Raw genomic sequence first — 18329 nt, forward strand, 5'->3', positions numbered from 1 at the left:
ATAGCAGTTCGGATCTCACTATTTCATGATCTGAATTTACAGATCTAAGATTGGAAAATAGAAATTCAGACCTTGTAAATTCATGATCTGAAATTTTAGATCTGAGATATCAGACTAATAGTTCAGCCAACAATCCACAATTAAAATTCCAAACAAGAAACTTCAAGATTAAATCTACTTTACTCAAATGAACTTAGAAAACAAATTACAAAATTAAATTTACATAAAACAAGCTTTGATTACAACAAGAAAGGAAAAAATGATGGAGAAATTACATAAATCTTAGCTGAATTCGATTACCAAGTGGTGCAAAAATCAAGTGAGGATGAAACCTTGATCTCCAATTGCTTTCTCCCCCTTCGAATTCAGCTTCTTCTTCTCTTGAAGTTGCTTGTTCCTCCTCTCTTCTCCTCTCTTGCACCCATCTCTCTCTCTTTTTCTCTCTTAGAACAAGAGCTCAAGGAGAGCTTGAAATCATATATTGGACCCCTTTTCCCTTGTATCTCTTCTCCTCTTATAGCCTTCTCCTCAGCCCCTTTCCTCATCTAGAAAGTTCTCTCATCTAGAAAGTTCTCTCCTCTAGAAAATTCTCTCATCTAGAAAGTTCTATAGTGTGGTTCCAGATAATTCGGGCTTGGTTTTGACCCCAATTCAGTCCGTGTCTATCAAAACTCAAAACATGAAAGTTCTGGAACTTTTCTTTGTCTTTCCAATTCATCTTGAATCATCTCAATCGGAGTCCGGATGATAGAGTTATGCCCAAATTACTATTTGGTGCTGAAATTATCCAGAATTACCCAATTAGCCTTGTTTTTCACTTAATGCCTCCTTTCTCTCTTCTAGAAAGTTTCCCACCTTTAGGCTCCTTGGGCTGCACTTTGGGCTGCTCTTGATCTGCAAATGGGTTTCCACATTGTTGGGCCGAATAGGCTCCATTGGAGAGCTTCGGTTGTTCTCTCTCTTTGGGCTTTCCCAAAGAGTGTAGCATGAGTTGCATGGGCCGAATGGCCCCCCTTCGACCTCTCGGCTGGGCCTTGCTCCCAGTTGGGCTGTATCACCTTTTATTTGGTCTCCTTTAGCATGATTTTATGCTCTTTTTCCCTAGACTTGTCCCCTTTGACAATTTCCTGAAATCAAGCTAAATTTGGGTAAGAATTCACACAAATCAGCATCAAAACCATGCATAAACACCAGAATTTATATGTAAATTATGCACACATCAATATTATTTGTTAGTGTTTAATTTATTTATTTTACTTTGTTAATGATTAAATGTTACAATCTTTTGTACATATTACTTAAATATTTAAAATACTTAATATTAATAAATAAATAAGAATAGGTTGTAGTCATGATTAAATTAATCTATAGATCAACATTTTTAGTCACAGTTAAATTAATCTAAACCCAAGCTCGAGGTTTAAGACTTTGGGTTGGGCTTTGGTTGATCATCAACCTGACCCAACCCCCAAATTATACCCCTAAGAGCAATGTAACATTTGTAATTAGACTGGAGCAAATTGAGTACATCCCATGCATGCACTATTTTTGGGTTTTTAACTATTTTAGATAAAAATTATTAATATTGAAGCCCAAGGAGATATAGGGGATGGTCTACCCCAATTGTGTAGCCTACTGAACTAAAAAATAAAAAATTTGGGGCCAAATTTTGATAGTGTATTATTTGTTTTTAAGGTTGCCTAGCCTAACCCAACCCACACCCCAAGCGTAATAATATTTTTCTGTGCTTGGGACAATAACATGCTTGCTTGTGTTAATTATAAAACTATGATTTTGTTACAAATTAAATTTTTATTTAATTTTAATCTATTATAAAAAATATATAAAAAATTTTATTTATATATTAATAGAATATTTGTTATCTAAATATATATGTATATAACTTCCAAGTTGAGTTTAGGGTTGCTTAGCTTGGGCATGCCTGGTGTCTGCTATAAGTACCATGGCGAGGCTAGGTAGGGTGGTCTCCTTGAAGGACGAAGAAAGGCAAAAGGTATTGGGTAGCAAAGGTAAATAGAGGTTCCCCAATTGATGGAATCGTGTGTTAGTCATGGTTTATTCCTCTTTTTATAAGGGGGGACCTGAGGCCCTAAAGGGAAGGAGCTAAAAGGGTTTTAAGTCTTATTAGGAAAGGGGATCTTCGATTTAATGTTGTTTGTCAGGCAGGACACTGCTAAGGGTTCATCACGTGTCATGTGAGATCTTCCTGGGATGAAGTTTCTATTCGTCTGAGGATTCTCATGGTACGCATGTGCTACTTCCCCTCACGGGTCTCTTGTATCGATGTGGCATGGATGACGTTAGAGTTAATTTGACATGTTTTGCTTAGTTTGTTGGGCGTCTTGTCATGAGTTCCTTTGGCTTGTTGTAGTTGTGCAACGGTCTTTTAGTCCATCGCAGGTCTGCGATCACTTTGGGCTCATTGTAAACCTGTGATAGGTTATAGGATCATCATAGGCCCTCGATGGCTTCTATATTGTCATAGGCATTTCTGTCATTCTGGTTTGATGCCTTCATCATGATCGCAGAAATAGTGGACCACATATACTTACAACAGTTATTCAACAAACAAGGGGCATAATGAGTATCCCTCTATATTAACATTACTCTAGGACCACGGCAAGTCCCCAATATCCGCATTATGTATGAGCTTGGTACAGATCTGAGCTAAACCCATCTTAGAAGAAATTTGTATGTCAAGTCAAGTTGGGCTAAGGTATAAATGAGGATCCATAAGTAGTTGTCTTATGACATTTCTAATTGGGCCACTATTAATTTTATTATTTTAATTAATTTTTATATGGAATGCAAAGGTTTATTTTTTTACTTTTTATTATTAATTTTAATTTTCTTATTAATATTAATTACTTTTAAATATAATTCAAATGTATATTCATTTTTAATTTATGAACTACTAATTTTCATTAATTTCTTAATTTTTAATAGTTGATAAATAGAGACTTGCTAAAATATAATATTTTTATTAACTTTAGTAATTTTTTACTAACCTTAGTTATTAAGTTTCAATTTATAATTTTCTACCAATTAGTTAAATATTATTTGAATATGAAACAATTAAATGGAATTTGTATGAGAGTAAAATTCTCTCTCTTTGGAATAAAATAGGCTAAAAGAGGTTAATAATTGGAAGGGGTAAGACCTGTGTCTTAGAATTCTCACTCTCTCATTATATTTAGGTGATTTAACTATTTATGATATTTTTATTAACAAACTTTTAAACTATTATTTGTTTATATGCCTCACTAAAACCATGTTGGCCTTGAAATTTGTAGGCCTAATGTGGACCCAAAGGCCGGCCAAGAATGAAATGATCGCCCTAAGAAAATTACTTTTAGTTTATTAGATTAATGGGGATAGGAAAGAGAATAAAAATTAAAAGAAAGAAAAGAGAAATAAAAATGCAAATTATTGATTCCCCCACCTCCCAAAATTGTCATTGTAACAGTGACAAGTAGGGAATCTAACATAATTCAAAGGGGGTTAAGTGGGGTTTTGTAGAATAAATAGATAATAAAAATTTGTGAGGTGGGGTAGACTATAATTTTCATATATAACAAAGGAGAAAAGTCAATGAATTTTAAGCAATTTAATAGAGTAATTGAGAGGAGAGAGAATTAATAGAGTGAGAATAAGAGGAGAGGAGAGTTAATGGAATAGCTAATGAGGAGAGATGAAAGTCTTAAACACTTAAAGTTGAATGGTTACCTGGCACTTTCTTGCTTTCTGGTTTCTTCTCAAAGGAACTTATGTTTTTTCTAGTTTTTGAAATTTTTCTAATTTTAAAATTGAACAAAATGTAACTCAAGTAGCAAATCACCTAAATAGTTTTAACTCTTTTAATTATCTCTCCTTCAATAACTCATGCCACTAATTCTCTTTCATCTTCATTACTCCATTAAATTGCCTAAAAATTCATTAACTTTTTTCATATCTATATCCATTTCAATTTAACTATAATTTTATACACATTACATATATTTACATTAAACTATAATTGTTAATAAACATTAATTACATTGAAATGGAGATATTTAATGATATATTATTAGGCTAAATAATCTACTTCCACTTAAAAGAGTTATTTTTTAAATTAATTAATCAAATAGTTTGCATTTTTGAATAAATATTATTTACTTCACCCAACAAATAAAATCATTGTTTTAAAAACTAACTTGGAGGCTAAATAGTTTTTGCCTCAAGGTCATAGGTCAACGATTCAACTGTTAGAGTTGGAAGTCAAACTATGCACATCATTCATTTACATATGTATAATATAAGGTCTATTTGTTTTTTATTTTTATTTTTATAAATATAAGAGCATAAAATTGAAATTTGAGGCCAACTATTGAGTTGGGCAAATTTCTTAAACTACCCTTATGGTTTAGCTAATTGACTAACTCTACCCTTACTGTTTACATATTGTCTTAAATTACCCCCATTTTTTTTGACAATTGACATCATCATTAAGTACTAACGAAGAAAATTGAATATCGAATTTTCCCTTCACTATTCATTAAATTTTCAAAATACAACCCAAATGTCAAAAGTTTCAAGAACTAGTAGGCTCCTCTCTGGATCAGCTCCAAAAAGGAGACAAGCACAAGAAAGAACACCAGGAATATGAGGCTCCTCTCCAATTTCAACCAAATGCTACCTAATGAATCACAATTTAACCCCACTTCGATTCCTTTGCTTTTGGAAGCCCTAATTTCCACTCACTTTCTAATAATGGTTACATTCATTGAGTAGAGAATGGAATCATATCCAATCTGAACGACAACAACCATGAAAATGAAGAGGAATCGTTTCTACTGTCCCAAAATCATGTCCCTATTGTCAAAGAGGATGACAACCATTGAGACCACCTTGCTTATACATTGGATATGCTTAAAATTATAAAAGCTAGAAACAACTTTACTCTCTTCACTTTGTTGTGTCATTATCTCTTGCCAAGTTGCCTCTGATGATGGTCTTGGATCTTCTTCCTTTTTCTAGATCTCTATGCTTAATTTCCTCGACCCATGAAATAAGTTCTATAGTCTCTACTGCTTCTTAGATGCATCTTTGGTACTGTTATTCAAGTATGTATGGCCTAAATTAATTCAGTATTTTCAATTCTATTGATCTTCTGTCTCTATAGTCTCTACGATATTGATGTGTGCACAATTTACATATAAATTCTGGTGTTTATGCATGGTTTTGATGCTGATTTGTGTGAATTCTTACCCCAATTGAGCTTGATTTTAGAAAATTGTCAAAGGGGACAAGTCTAGGGAAAAATAGCATAAAACCATGCTATAGGAGGCTAAATTGAAGGTGATACAGCCCAGTTGGGAGCAAGGCCCAGCCAAAAGGTCAAAAGAGGGCTATTCGGCCCTTAAAGCCCATGCAGCACTCTTTGGGAGAGCCCAGCCGCAGCCTTCCAAGGGAGCCTATTCAGCCCAGCAAAGAGGAGGCCCATTTGTAGCTCGAGAGCAGTCCAAATTGCATCTCAAGAGCACCCCAAATTGCAGCCCAAGAGAAGCTAGGGGCAGCAACTTCTAGAAGGTTCAAGAGAGGCTAAAGGCACCAAACTTTCTAGATGAGAGAAAGGAGTTGAAGGAAAAGCTATAAAAGGAGAAGAGGAAGAGGGGAAAAGGGGTCAAAAACCTTTTGGAGCGAATTCCTTTTGGGGAGAAGAGAAAGATAGGCGTAAGAGAGGAGAAGAAATGAGAAGATTCAAGAGAAGAAGAAGCTGATTTCGAATTTGGAGAAGAAGCCATTGGAAGAGATCAATCTAGGTTGTCTTCTTCCTTGATTTCTGCACAAGTGGTAATCGAATTCAGCTAGGGCTTTCATGTTTATTTTCTCCATTAATTCAATCTTTCTTGCTGTAATTGAATGATGTTTCATGTAATTTCAGATCTGTAATTAGTTCTCTAGGGTTATTCGAATGGATTAGATTCAATTTTGATGTTTCTTGATTAGAAACTTAATTGTTAGAACTACTAGCCGAATTGATTTTACTCTTTGTAATGTTTGAATTGCATGAGAAAGAATTTAGGCAATCTCAATTTTGTTTGGCCGAACTATTCTTCTTTCTTGGATTTTTTAGATTGCTTGAGAAAGAGTCTAGAAATTCGGATCTGCTAATCAAGAACCGAATTGAGTGCAAAGTTAGAGATAACTTGCACAATTTGGTTGGTGATCATTCAAACTGAAATGATGCTCTAGAATTTCGAGATCTTAATGCATACATAGGGATTAGATTCTTGCTAGAGATAAAAGAATCATCACTCATGCATAGAATGAACATGCGCTTGAGAGAGGTTGTTCATTGCCTTGGGGTTTCACCAACCCATGGCTGAATCCTAGTCTAATTGAATGACCTAGAGATCTAATTGTTGAATCAATTTTGTGCTTAATTAGCTTGTCTTGTCAACTTGCATGCAAGGTGTTTAATCCAATTCCTTAGAGATAATTTTGTAGTTAGAATTTCAGATTAGCATTAAATTTACAATTCGGCTAATCAGATAAGAATAGGCTGATATACTACTAGTAGTTGCTACATAAGTCCTCATTGGAAACGATACTCTATTCATCACTTTATTACTTGAGTGGCTAGTGCACTTGCTAGTGTATCAAATACGCATCAAGTTTTTGGCACCGTTGCCGGGGACTTATTACAGCAATATTAGGAACTATTAGCCACTATTAATCTGATCTCTAACTCTATGCATTGTAGTTCAGATTTGTGTGCATTAACCTCTATTGCTAATCTAGGTAGTTCTCTTTTCCATTGTTGAACTGCTTCATCTTTGATTGCTGTTTTAGTCTTAGTAGTGTAGCTGCATTTTAGTTCTGCATACTTTATAAAAATAGTGTGGTTCAGATCCGTATACATTACTGTTATTACTGAAATCAGAATTTAGATCTGAGCACACAAAGAGAAAAAACTAATATAGTTGTTCTAGTTCAGTAGTGTAGCCAATAGATGTAGTTCTAGTTCTATACATTATAGTTCAAATCTGCACACACTCACCTACATTACTGATTTCTTTCCTCTTGACGAATGCTTCTAGTGTAGGATTGTTGTTCTTGTTTCTGTTGAATGTAGCTCCTTGATTCTAATGCTGATTTAATAGATTTCTGAATTCATTTATGACTTGATTCAGTAGTATAGAATGTAGTTTCTGTAGAACATAGGTTGCTGATTTCATTTCAAGGCTTGACAAATTTCTGACTTGATATATTTCTGATTAGTAGTAGGATTCAATTATGTATTTAGTAACCTTCATTTCTGATTTCTGTAGTTTTCTTTCTTATTTCTGATTTGCTTAGTTTTTGGTTGTTGAATTTTTTTCTGGATACCTTATAAAATTTGTGTAGTTCAGATCTGCATATATTAACTATCACTGCTGAAATTAGAAATTAGAATATATATATATATATATATATATATATATATATATATATATATATATATATATATATATATATATATAATAACTGTTGTAGCTGATTTCAGTTCTATACATTAAAAAAAAAATCTTATACCTTCATTGCTGATATTCAGATCTGTGCATATTAATCTTCATTGCTGAAATTAGAAAATTTCTTTTCCTTCTTCTGGCCGACTGTATATATATTAGGCTACTAGCCTTGTCCAATCCTGTATATCAACTCAGTAGGCTACAGTTTTCCTGATTTAAGAAGGTACTTCTCTGATTTCAATTTTGCATATCAGATTTTAGATCTGTCTATTCTTGTTCTTGAAACTTTTCTTTTCAAATGGCATTCAGTCTTTGCCTTGTAAATTACTGCTATTAGGATTGCTAATTGTTTAATTATTTACATTTCTGATTTGAGTACATTAGTCTTTTTCTTGCTTTAACTTGTACAGTTTATGACAAGCATACCTGAACCAGAGGAAATCCCTTACAACCCGGAGATTGAAAGATCCCTCTGCATCTACTTAAGAGTTGCTAGACAAGTTAGAGCTGAAATTGAAGAGATGGCCGAATCAAAGACTATGATGGACTATGCCAAACCAACCCTAACCGTAGCTGCTTCAAGCATTGTAAGACCAGCCATTGCTACTAATAATTTTGATATCAAACCAGCTATAATTCAGATGATCCAAAACACAGTTCAGTTTTCTGGGATGACTCATGAAGATCCAAACTCTCACATAGCCAATTTCTTAGAGATTTTTGTCACTTTCAAAAACAATGGGGTGAGTGATGATGCTGTTAGGCTGAGGTTATTCCCATTTTTATTGAAAGACAAGGCCAAGGCTTGGCTGAATTCATTACCAGCTGGATCTATAGCCACTTGGGATAAGATGGCTAGCAGATTCCTCTGCAAGTACTTTCCTCCATCCAAGACAACAAAAATGAGAAATGACATCACCACTTTCTTCCAACAAGATGGAGAATCATTATATGAGTCATGGGAGCGTTATAAGGAGCTGTTAAGGAAGGTCCCTCACCATGGACTTCCTATATGACTGCAAGTGCAAACCTTCTACAATGGTCTAACCGAAGCCAACAAGACCATCCTAGATGCGGCAGCTGGGGGCTCCATCAACAATAAGACCCCTGAAGTGGCCCATTCACTCATAGAGGAGATGGCAGCCAATAATTACCAATGACATTCAAAGAGAGCACAAGTGAAGAAGCAGCATGGTCTTCACAATGTGGACTCATACATAGCTCTATCTGCGCAAATAGGTGCACTTAGCAAGAAAATTGATGAGATGTAGATGGCAGCCATGAATGTGCAGTCTGTGACATGTGATTGGTGTGGGGGAGGCCACATCAGCACTGAATGCCAAGTTGGCAATCAGTTTAGGCAGTCCACAGAACATGTTGACTTTGTTGGAAACTTTGCAAGGCAGCAAGGAAATCAGCACCACCATGATTTTAACCCTGGATGGAGGGGCTACCCGAATCATTCATGGCCAAATCAGCATAGGCCGAAGCCCTTTCCCCAAAATTTCCATCAGCTGGAAAAGAAATCTAACCTAGAGGAGCTGATGACCAAGTTCATAGTCAGTGCTGAAACTAGATTTCATAACCAAGAGGCTTCAATAAAGAACTTGGAGAATCAGGTTGGGCTATTGGCGCAAATGATTTCAGCAAGAATACTAGGCACTCTACCAAGCAACACAGAAGTGAATCCACGAGAACAAGTGCTGGCTATCACTTTAAGAAGTGGTAAGGAGCTGCCAGAAGTAGAGAAGAAATCAAGGGATGAAAACAAGGCAGATGCAACCTTGAAACCGGAAACAAGGAGGAGCAATCGGAACCGCAACAAGCAAGACACCAACAGCTGCAAGTTCCCTTTCCCAATAGGCTGAAGCAACACAAATTGGAGAAAGAATTTGGTAAGTTTCTTGAAGTGTTTAAAAGTTTACATATTAATATCCCTTTTGCTAATGCTTTAGCCCAGATGCCACACTATGCAAAATTCTTGAAGGAGATGTTCAGAAACAAAAGGAGATTGGGTGAAGTGGATACAGTTGCTCTCAATGAAGAATGCTCGACAATCCTTCTCAACAAGCTGTCTCAGAAGCTTAAAGATCCAAGGAGTTTCACTATCCCATGCACAATAGGCAGTTTAAAAATTGAAAAGGCATTATGTGATTTAGGAGCTAGCATAAACTTGATGACATATTCGGTTTTCAAGAAATTGGGGTTGGGAATACCCAACCCACTAGAGTTGCATTGCAGCTAGCTGATAGATCCATAAAGCATCCAAGGGGAATCGTAGAAGATGTGCTTGTCAAAGTAGATAAATTCATCTTTCTAGTTGATTTTATTGTATTAGACATGCAAGAGGATATTGATGTTCCTCTTATCCTAGGGAGACCTTTCCTAGCTACGGGGAAGGCAATGATTGATGTCCAACAAGGGAAACTCAGCCTTAGGATTCAAGATGAGGAAATAATTTTTAAAATGTCTAATGCCATGAAACATGCATCTTCTAGTGATGATTCTTGTTACATGGTTGATGTTATTGACTATGCAATTGAAGATTGCTTTCAGGTTAGCAGGTTGGCCGACCCCCTTAACCTTTGCATACAAGAGGGAGAAGCTACAAGAGGTGAAAATGAGGAGATTCAAAGCATGGCAGAATACCTGAATGCCAATCCACAGTTTCAAGGGAAGGGATTTCTCAAGTTGGAGAGCTTGGACAGACCGCCAATACCAACAAGCAAGCTTTCAACCCAAGAACCTCCCACCCTTGAGCTGAAGCAACCTCCACCACATTTGGAGTATGCTTTCTTAGAGGCATCATCAGCTCTATCGGTAATCATATCAGCAACATTAAGCCCTTTGCAAAAAGAAAAACTATTGAGAGTGTTACGGGAACACAAGACAGCATTGGCTTGGAAGGTAGCCAACATCAAGGGCATCAACCCATCGGTATGCATGCATAGAATTCTGATGGAAAATGGCAGCAAGCCCTCAGTTCAGCCCCAAAGACGCCTGAACCCAAACATGAAAGAGGTGGTGAAGGCTGAAATATTAAGCTCCTGGATGCTGGGATTATTTATCCTATCTCTGACAGTTCATGGGTGAGCCTCGTACAAGTAGTACCGAAGAAAGGTGGCATGACCGTTGTTCTGAATGAAAGAAATGAATTCATCTCGACTAGAACTATCATCGGGTGGCGAGTATGCATTGACTATAGAAAGTTGAATGAAGCCACATGCAAGGATCACTTCCCTCTCCCATTTATTAACCAAATATTAGAGAGGCTGGCCGGGCATGAGTACTACTGTTTCTTGGATGGGTATTTAGGTTACAATCAGATTCCAATTGCACCAGAAGACCAAGAGAAGACCACCTTCATTTGCCCTTATGGTACATTTGCCTATAGAAGAATGTCATTCGGATTGTGAAATGCTTCAGCAACTTTTCAGCGGTGTATGATGTCAATCTTTTTTGATATGGTTGAAAAGTTCATGGAGGTTTTTATGGATGATTTTTCAGTCTTTGGCTCTTCATTTGATGCATGTTTGAACAATTTGGAGAAGGTTTTTAGGTGGTGCAAGGAGACACATCTAGTGCTGAATTGGGAGAAGTGCCATTTCATGGTGCAAGAAGGCATCGTGCTTGGGCACAAGATTTCACAGAGAGGTATTGAGGTTGACAGAGCCAAGGTGGAGACAATTGAGAAATTTCCACCACCAACATCAGTCCGAACTGTGAGAAGCTTCTTGGGACATGCTGGGTTTTACAAAAGATTTATCAAGGACTTCTCTAGGATAGCCAAGCCATTGTCCACTTTGCTTCAGAAGGAGGTGGCCTTTGAGTTCACAGCTGAATACCTACAAGCATTCTACATCCTGAAGGACAAACTGATCAATACACCCATTATGATAGCACCGGATTGCACACTTCCATTTGAGTTGATGTGTGATGCGAGTGATTCAGCCGTAGGAGGTATGTTAGAACAAAGATTGAACAAACACTTTCAGCCAATCTACTATGCTAGTAGAACTTTGAATGGTGCTCAACAAAATTACACCACAACCAAAAAGGAACTACTAGCGGTAATCTTTGCTTTTGATAAGTTTCTTTCATATCTGATTTTGTCCAAAGTTATTGTGTATACAGATCACTCGGCATTAAGGCACCTACTCACCAAGAAGGATGCAAAACCGAGGGTGATTAGGTGGATCCTCTTGTTGCAAGAATTTGATGTTGAGATCCGTGACAAGAGGGGCACCGAGAACCTAGCTGTTGATCATCTTTCCCGGTTAGATAATGTGGATTTAGAGGAAAAGACAATCAACAACATCTGAGAGGAGTTTCCAGATGAACAACTCTACTCCATTCAGATAAATTCATCACCTTGATATGCTGATTTTGCAAATTACCTTGTTGCACATGTTATCCCTCCTCATCTTAAATATCAGCAGAAGAAGAAATTCTTCTCTGATGTGAATCATTATTTGTGGGAGGATCCCTTTTTGTACAAGCTATGTGTAGATCAGATCATAAGGAGGTGTGTCCCTGAGGAGGAGATGGAGTCGGTGCTCTGGTACTGCCATGATAAAGAAGCGGGAGGCCACTTTGGAGCCAACCGCACTACAGCCAAGGTTTTGCAATCTGGTTTCTATTGGCCTACCTTGTTCAAGAATGCTCATAGGTATGTGTCCACATGTGATCAATGTCAGAGAGCAGGTAATATTTCCCGACAGAATGAAATGCCCCTCACTAATAGTATGATTTTTGAAATTTTTGATGTATGGGGTATAGACTTCATGGGATCCTTCCCGAATTCTTTTGGCAATAAGTACATCCTAGTGGCTGTTGATTATGTATCTAAATGGGTGGAATCCATGGCTTTACCCACAAATGACTCTAGGAGGATAGTACATTTCCTGAAAAAGCTATTCACCCGATTTGGCACACCCCGAGCTATCATTAGTGATAGGGGAACTCATTTCTGTAACACCCAGTTTGAGCGGCTGATGCGAAAATATGGTGTTACACACAAATTAGCTACCCCATATCACCCTCAAACCAGTGGCCAAGTAGAATTAGTTAATAGGGAGCTCAAGAGAATTATGGAAAAGACTGTAGACTCTGCTAGGAAAGACTGGGCAATCAGGTTAGATGATGCATTATGGGCATACAAAACTGCATATAAAACACCCATTGGCATGTCTCCCTACATGTTAGTTTTTGGAAAAGCATGTCATTTACGAGTTGAATTGGAACATAAGGCATATTGGGCACTAAAATTCTTGAATTTTGATTCACTGGCCCCAGGAGTAGAGAGGAGGCTGTAGCTGAATGAGTTGGATGAGTTCAGACTTGCCGCCTATGAGAATGCCAAGGTTTACAAGGAGAAAACTAAAAGATGGCATGATAGGAACTTGTTGAGACGTGATCTCCATGTGGGCCAGCAAGTGTTGCTGTATAATTCCCATCTTTGATTGTTCCCGGGCAAGCTGAAATCGAGATGGTCTGGACCTTTCACCATCACATAGGTTTTTTCCTATGGAACCATAGAGGTCACCCACCCGGCACAGGGCACATTTAAGGTGAATGGTCAGCGCTTCAAGCAATATATAGTAGGAGGAATGTTTCCTACTCCATCCACTGTATACTTAGATGACCAGTGATCTCACTAGACTGTCGAGTTTCAGATGAGTTGTCATAAACTTTCTTGTTTGTTTTTTGCTTTTCTTATTCTTAGCATTTGTGTTTAGTTTTTTTTTTTAGTTAGGATGTTAAATTGGTAGGCTATTGTTCCCTCTCTAGTTTTATGTGATTTTTCGCAGCTAGGGGCTTCCCATCAAAGGAGCTATTGTAAAATTTAGAATGATCTTCAGGGAAGTCCTCTCAACCCCTCTCCTTACTTGATATTGCTCTTCATGCCCTTACCCTTATTGCTGGATTCATTTTCACTCCCTAACACTAGGAACATAGAGAACAATGTTCATCTTAAGTGTGGGGGAATTAGGCTGTAGTCATGCACCTCACTCATCCCAACACATACATACATGCATGGACAGGCCGAATATACTGAAATTTCCTCCAGATTATTACTGTTTATTAGGTGAATTCGAAGAGGGATTACATTGACTCAAGGGAAATCAAGGTAAGTGTTTGAGTTTATTCTTGTGAATGATCCAAACTTATCACAATTCATGAGGTTAAGGGAGCTGAATATGACTTTCAGCATGACCGACCCTAGCTACCTTCATGTGTAGAATGCACTTGATTGAAGAATTGATGATCTTTTGAGCTAGTTCACATTCAAACTGTTAATGCATGAGGTTCAATAACTGAAAAAGAAGAAAGAAGAAAAAGAAAAATAAGAAAATACCCCGTGTGAGATGGAGCATAAAATGCACTCACACCAAAAGAAAAAGAAGAAAGAAGAAAATACCCCGTGTGAGATGGAGCATAAAATGCACTCACACCGAAAGAAAAGAGAGAAAATGCCCCGTGTGAGATGGAGCATAAAATGCACTCACACCAAAAATATGGTTGAACACTCAGTTAGATGCAGTGATAGATTTGAAACCAAGCTCATAGTAATGGTTAATTTTAGAGGCCAAGGTGCTGATTTGCATATTGAATGGAAGTGAATGTTAGAGCATGAAGAATTTCATATGCTCCCCTTCCTTGGCTCTTATGTATGTGATAAGAATGGTAGTTAATAGTAATGAATCATAATACTTAAACAAGTTTCCTGACCACTCAATACATTTTCATCCAAAAATTCATCTGGTAAATGGTAATAATAAGGGGGGGATGATCAGTTTATGGGTTATGTCTTTGCTTGAGGACAAGAAAAAGCTTAAGTGTGGGGGTGTTTTGATGTGTGTACAATTTACATATAAATTCTGGTGTTTATGCATGGTTTGATGCTGATTTGTGTGAATTCTTACCCCAATTGAGTTTGATTTCAAGAAATTGTCAAAGGGGACAAGTCTAGGGAAAAATAGCATAAAACCATGCTATAGGAGGCTAAATTGAAGGTGATACAGCCCAGTTGGGAGCAAGGGCCAGCCGAAAGGTCAAAAGAGGGCTATTCGGCCCTTAAAGCCCATGCAACACTCTTTGGGAGAGCCCAACCGCAGCCTTCCAAGGGAGCCTATTCGGCCCAGCAAGGAGGAGGCCCATTTTCAACTCAAGAGCAGCCAAAATTGTAGCTCAAGAGCAACCCAAGAGAAGCTAGGGGCAGCAACTTCTAGAAGGTTCAAGAGAGGTGATGAGAATAAAATTTATCATATTTTTATCCCCAAATATTCAGTCTTTTATACTGAATTAGTACTTATTTGGACTCATATTTCTTGTATTTTGGTTCAGGGCATGAAAAAAGGCATCAAGAGAAAAGCAAGGCAAATCGGATGATTTTTCACAGTTTCGGCACCATTCAGTAATCTGGCCCTAACTCTCGTATCCGAGATCCAATTGGGATGATTCAAGACTCACCCAAAAGATAAGAGAGAAAGCTACAACTTTCGCGTTTAGGGCTTTTGCATATTCGGCCTGCATTGAAGTTAAATCTGGCTATGAAGTTGGGAAAAATTCGTAGGAAGGCCCAATTCGCAGCTAAAGCCCAACTTGCAGAAAAGCCTTGCAGCAGCCCAATTCACATAGGAAGCCTAATACAAATGCAAGAACAAGAAACTGAGAAGAGTCCTACCAGATTTAAATTTGTGATTTAATCCTAAAAAGATAAAGAGATTGAGTTCACTAGATAAGGAGATAAGAGTAGGATTAGACTAGGACTTTCTATTTTTGAAAGATAAACTCCAAGGAGTTGGAGACCACCCCCTCCCCTTTAAGCTATATAAAGGGATGGGGGGTGGACTAAAGAGGCATCAAGAAGCAGAGGAGCAACCAAGCTATCAAGCAAGAAAGCTTCAAGAAGGAGGTGGTGGCAAGAAGAAGAGGAGATCTCAGCTCCATGAGTGAATTCATGAGTTCTTTCTTTCCTCTTGTTTGCTTTATTTCCTTTATCATGAACTGATTTGTTTTTAGCTAGGGCTATGGAAAGCCTAACCATGATAATGAATATATTTTTATCATTATGATTTATCCAAGATCGTGATTTCCATATAGTCTATGAGTTATTTGCTTAATGCGATTAGGAGTGGCCATCTCTTAATTGATTAGGTTTGTGTGAATGAATCGGGAGAGGAATTTATATATTCAACCACATAATTCATGGTGTTAATTGAAGGGTATATAGGGATATATACACATGATTCATCTGAATATATGAGTTTTTCTTGCACTTAATGCATTTCTATTATTGAGAACTCTAGTCGAGGGATCGAGGGGTTATTTGATAGAAATAGGTTTAATATATCTTGGGAAAAAATATTAAATAAAATTGGGAAAAACTTAAGCTTATGGGAATGACAATGATCTTGGTTAATCGCATCCATTAATATTCATTAACGGTCCTAGCAATTTCTCTCAATCATTGCATATTCGGTTATTGATTGCCCTTGCTTTTATTTTATTTTTCTATTTTCTATTTTCAGTAGTTCTTACTCTTAAGCCTGAAATTCGATTGTCCAAATAATTAGGGAATGTTGTAGTTCTAATACTTATTTTGTTAAATCCCCATGGAAACGATATTTTTATACTACTTGATAACTAGTACACTTGCTAGGGTTATAATCATAGCTACCAAGTTTTTGGCGCCGTTGCCGAGGATTTAATCCTAAAATAATATTAGAACTTGTTAACCTTGGTTAATTTGGACTTTTTATTTTTATTTCTATTTTTTTATTTTTATTTTATTTATTCAAATTCTAGCTATGTTTAGATTCACTAGTGCATGACACGCACTAGACAAGAAGGGCTAGCACGATTCGATCCTGAAATAGAGAGGACCCTTCACTTGTTGCAAAGAGCCAACAGAGCCAAAACAAGAGAGGTGGTTGAAATTGGTGAACCAACAATAGAGGTTGAAGAAGAGATGGCAGAAGCAAATCGCACCCTTTTGAACTATGCTTGTCCAACAATTGATGGGCTACTTCTAGCATTTGCAAGCCCACAATTCAGGCCAATAATTTTGAAATCAAGCTTGCAATTATCCAAATGATTTAGACAAGTATTCAATTTAATGGGTTGCCAAGTGATGATCCTAATGCATATATTGTTAATTTCCTAGAAATATATGATACATTTAAACATAATGGAGTTAGCAATGATGCTATTAGGCTTAGACTATTTCCGTTTTCATTGCGTGATTGAGCTAAAGATTGGCTTAACTCACTCCTTACCGGAAGTATCACCACTTGGAATGACCTGACCCAAAAATTCTTGGCTAAGTATTTTCCACCCTCTAAAATAGCAAAATTAATTAATGATATCACTACTTTTGCTCAATTAGAGAGGGAATCTCTATATGAAGCATGGGAACAATTCAAGGAGATGCTTAGGAAGTGTCCTCACCATGGGATACCAACTTGGTGTCAAATTCAAACCTTTTATAATGGTATTACCCCCTTTAATTGTTCTAATATTGATGTAGCTGCAGGTGGCACAATCATGAGAAAAACACCAGATGAAGCTTATGATCTAGTGGAAGAGATGGTGTCGAACAGCTACCAGTGGAGTAATGACTGAACTGATCAAAGGGGAGTACACCACATCGATTCCCTTGCAGCCATATCTACTCAACTTGCTAGTCTGAATAAAAAATTTGATACTTTTAATATTGCAGCATGAATACATCATCTAGCATCCCATGTGATTTCTATGGTCAAATAGGACATACTAATTCTAACTATCCATTAAGTAATCCTTTTGCTTCAAATGAGCATGCTAATTTTATTCCTCATACTGGCAGGCCGAATTTCAACCCCTACTCAAACACATACAACCCAGGTGGAGGAATCATCCAAATTTTTTATGGAACAAAAACCAGCAAAAAGCACCCATGGAATTCCAACAACAGCCGCCCTCACAAGAAAAGAAGAGTAATTTGGAAGAAATGATTTCTAAGTTCATCAATGCTACTGAGGCAAAGCTCCAAGAACATGATAAGAGATTCTTAAGTCAAGAAGCATCAATCAAGAATTTAGAAGTCCAAATGGGGCAAATTGTGAATCTGTTGTCGGAAAGAAAGGAGGAACGACTGCCCAGCAATACGGAGAAGAATCTAAGAAAGAAAATAAATGCTATAGCTTTGAGAAGTGGGAAGACAATTGGCAAGACCCAGAATGATGACAAGGAAGCTGAAGTAGCGGATTCACAAAAGGAGACTGAAGGGAGTAGACCTAAACTGAATTTAGATGCTATTAAACTTCCTCTCCCCTACCCCAAAAGAGTCTTAAAAGCTAATTTGGATAAACAATTTGAAAAATTTTTAGAAGTATTTAAAAAGGTTCATATTAATCTCCCTCTTCTTGATGTATTGTCACAGATGCCAAAATATGTCAAATTCTTGAAAGAGGTGAAGTCGAATAAAAGGAAGTGGGAGAACTGTGAAATGGTGAAGCTAAACGAAGAGTGCTCAGCCATTCTTCAAAATAAACTACCCCCAAAGCTTAAGGATCCAGGGAGTTTTTCTATACCTTGCACCATAGGGAATGCTGAATTTGAGAAAGCTTTATGTGATCTAGGTGCTAGTATAAATTTAGTACCCTACTCTATTTTTAAAAGACTCGAATTGCATGAACTAACATCTACAACTATTACCCTACAATTGGCCGATTGAAGCATTAAATACCCTAAGGGAATAGTGGAAGATGTCTTAGTTAAAGTAGGTAATTTCATCATCCCTGCTGATTTCATTGTGTTGGATATGGAGGA

At 37.1% G+C, this 18329-nt stretch overlaps 2 non-coding genes across 2 annotated transcripts; both read right to left on the minus strand.

The window, feature by feature from the left end:
• Positions 1–8413: 8413 nt before the first annotated feature.
• On the minus strand, positions 8414–8520 carry LOC148871647 (small nucleolar RNA R71). Its single transcript, XR_016108575.1, has one exon. It is a non-coding gene; the product is annotated as a small nucleolar RNA R71 (small nucleolar RNA).
• Positions 8521–16868: 8348 nt separating this feature from the next.
• On the minus strand, positions 16869–16975 carry LOC148871648 (small nucleolar RNA R71). The gene has a single exon (XR_016108557.1). It is a non-coding gene; the product is annotated as a small nucleolar RNA R71 (small nucleolar RNA).
• Positions 16976–18329: the final 1354 nt, after the last annotated feature.

Source organism: Nelumbo lutea, chromosome 2 (genome assembly GCF_056320005.1).
Source record: "Nelumbo lutea isolate HS-2025 chromosome 2, American lotus-T2T, whole genome shotgun sequence".
Lineage (NCBI taxonomy): Eukaryota > Viridiplantae > Streptophyta > Magnoliopsida > Proteales > Nelumbonaceae > Nelumbo > Nelumbo lutea.